This window comes from Tupaia chinensis, unplaced genomic scaffold (assembly GCF_000334495.1).
Source record: "Tupaia chinensis unplaced genomic scaffold, TupChi_1.0 Scaffold144075_1, whole genome shotgun sequence".
NCBI classification, from domain to species: domain Eukaryota; kingdom Metazoa; phylum Chordata; class Mammalia; order Scandentia; family Tupaiidae; genus Tupaia; species Tupaia belangeri.
Window position 1 is genome coordinate 32,458 of NW_006203929.1, and position 3,280 is coordinate 35,737.

The window sequence follows — 3,280 nt, forward strand, 5'->3', positions numbered from 1 at the left end:
GGGACTTTAGGAGTTATGTACGTCACAGAGCCCCGAGGACAGCACAGGAGCTGAGGGACATCTATTCGCATCTGACCTTAGCCCTACCCACCAGACCCAGCACTGTGGCTGTCATTGCCAACACCCACCCACCACCATGGATGGTTCCAGCATCTATATCACCACAGAGAACCGAAGGAGAAGCCAGGAACCATGAGGGCAGGAGAGCAAGACCCAGAAAGGACACGAGTCACTCACAGGCCTGGAACTGCTCCTTCCGCCAGTCTACAAAAGAACCAACATTTCATATCAGTGACGGGCAGGGACTAAATAGCATCAGAACCTGGACTCTGAAACAGTCATCCCGGAAGCTTTCATTCTCTATGGGCAATTCCTGGGGAAGGCAGAGGACTAGGTACAGTATTTTGGGGTTCTCCCATAGCTACAGGGATGTTTTTGCTCCTGCCAGGTCATGAAAAGGAGAAAAGAAGCCACCAGTGTCTGCCTTCTCCCTGAATGTGTGTTTCCTGTTCTGAACTTTCCTTTCTCCATCCTAGAAATCTCACCATTGCCTAGTTTCCTGTTTTCTTTTTTTCAGGTGTTTGCCATAGGGTGTACACACTTGCTGAGAGAGACAGAGAGAGGGAACATGATAAATCGCCCCCCAGAGGAATGGCCATGCTGTAATCCCTTCTCCATTCTCCTCTTGGGCTTTGGGGATGCACACACATGCACCCAGTATAATCTCAAGTTGCTGGTGCAGGACTTGAACTGTGGTCAGCCATGTATATCAGGCACCTTAACAACCATGCCACCTGATGGCCCCTCCACTGCCTCTTTGCTACTGTCGTTCTCAACACCCATCCTATCACCATTGACAGTTCCAGCATCTGTACCACCACAGAGAACCAAAGGAGGAGACAGAAACCACGAGAGAAGGGGGAGCACCTACAAACGCACGACGTCGCTCACAGGCCAGATTTATAGCAGTTATAGGGACAAGTGTTTTGAGCATATTCAGCAAATGTATTTATTACACACACACATACACACACACACACACACACACACACACACACACGCACACACACAATGCTGCAGGCTTTCCATGAAAGTCTATGAGATACATAAGATACATAGACTCTCCTTATGTATTAGCCATAAAGCTTAATACAAAGGGACTGAGAGGCTGGACACTGACCCCAAAGGAAAAGCCATTGCCCAGATTTCACTATCTAATTATTCTTTTTCTAGGTCCCAGCCACACAATTGTGAAAGCTAGATTTTATTGAGAAACAATCGGACAGATTAAAATTTCCAAGATTCCACTTACTTACAAATAACCAAACCTATAGGTTGCTCAAAACCATGCCAGAGAACGAATTTTATCTGACTGAGCTGAACTTGGAGGACAATAAGCCCTGAGTGAGGAGAACTCAGGATATGGAATCAGAGAAATCCTGCCTAGTTAACAGGCAATGGAGAGGTTTCTAGGATGGGAGAAAGGAGAGTTCAAAGAAAAAAAAAAGGAGACACTAGTGGCTTCTTTTCCATCTTTTCTTTCCTCTGATGGGAGGAAAGACATCCGTATAGATATGGGAGAATTCAAAAATATTGTTCCTAGCCATGAATTGCTCAGAGGCTGAACTTCCAGGATAAACCCTACTAGAGTAGGTCCCCAGGATGCCATGTGCTAAGCCCCAGATGTGTGGATATGTTACACGCATGGCGAGGAGGACTTTACAGATGAGATTGATATTAAGGACTTTAAGATGAGGGATTGTCCTGGACCACCCAGATGGGCCCAGTTGATCACAAGCCTTTGAAGGGAGAGACCTTTCTTAGTGACGTCAGAGAATAGCCGTGATCAGGGAAGCAGGGGCAGAGATGAGCTGTGCTGCTGGTTTTGAAGACGGAAGGGGAGGACCTGAAGTGATGGAGAGAAAAGCACAGGGAGCCCCCTCCCCTGTTATCCCAAGGCCGTCTTCCTCTCTCTCTCTGTCTCTCTCTGTCTGGCAATAACATGCCCTGTGGCAATTGGAAAAAAAAAAAAGCCTTTAATTCAGAGAAGGAATAAATAGTAAAAGAAGGCTATCCAATTCTCATTTTTTTTTTTAATAAAAAAGTTGGCAGAAGAACTAATAAGACTTTCCAAAGTGGGTCCTAGACCTCCTCCCACTGCCTCTCGTGGTCTGTATCTCAGATTGTGAACAGAAACATCCAGAGCACGGAAAGGGCATATGACACAGGCTCAGGGGGCAAAGCTCCTGAACCCCCACAGAATTAGCGTCCTCTCATAACCCTTCACTGTATGAGGACCCATTACCTACTCCTGCCCTGACTAGGTTGAGGTGGTCTCATTATCAGAAGCAGACTCAATTTAGACGTTGACTTCAAAGTGGCCTAAAAATTGGGCCAACAGCAAGCAAGGAGTGGAGAGATTATGGTGCTGGACTCCTACACAGCCCACCACAGTTCAAGTCCTGGACCTGGTGGCTTGAAAATCACAATAGGCGCTCATGTGTAAGTGCCCAAAATCCCAGGAAGAGAATAGAGGAGAAGGGATTAAGGGGTGGCCATCTCACCAGGGGGTGATTTCTCACTTTCCTCCTCATTATCTGTCTTTCTCTTTCTCTTTGGTGAGCACATGCACCGTATGGCAAAAACCTCTAAAATATAAATAAATAGGGACTAGCCGATGGTTGGATTCCCACATGGCCAATGGTGGGTCTAGTCTCAGACCCAATGGCTTAAAAATAACACTGCATGTGTGTATGTGTGCCCAGGATCCAGGGAGGAGAAAGGAGGAGAAGGAATTGCAGCATGGCCATCCCCTCTGGAAGTGATTTCTCACCTTCCCCTCACCATGTCTGTTTTTGTCTGGTGAATACACACACCCTAAGGCAAAAATCTCTCAAAATAAATAAGCAAATAAATAAATAAATTAGACCAGTCGATGGTTTTGTGATTAAGGCAGCTGGGTTCCACATGGCTAAGTATGCAAGTGATTTCTCACTTTCCCTCTGCTTCTCTCGCTGCCTGTCTCTCTCTGATGAGTGCACGTACCTTACTTATTTTTCTTAAGTATATTTTCTTTTTTTTCTTCCTTAAATTTATTTATTTTTTACATTAATTCACTATACATCATTACAGCATACAAATGAATTTTCCATCCAAAATACACTGTAATTGGCTCAATCAAGCACACCAACATATGTGTTATCAACAAATAATTTTCCATTTCTTATGTCTTGTATACTTTGGGGTTTTGTTTGTTTGTTTGTTTGTTTGTTTGTTTGAT

General features: G+C 44.9%; 1 long non-coding RNA gene across 1 annotated transcript in view; it reads right to left on the reverse strand.

Annotated features, from left to right (window-relative positions):
* Window positions 1-216: 216 nt before the first annotated feature.
* Window positions 217-3,280, reverse strand: part of LOC114005601 (uncharacterized) — a 7,975-nt gene continuing 4,911 nt past the window's right edge. The window contains exon 3 of the long non-coding RNA XR_003547434.1: window positions 217-264. This is a non-coding gene — a long non-coding RNA (uncharacterized LOC114005601). The remainder of the gene's footprint in view (window positions 265-3,280) is intronic.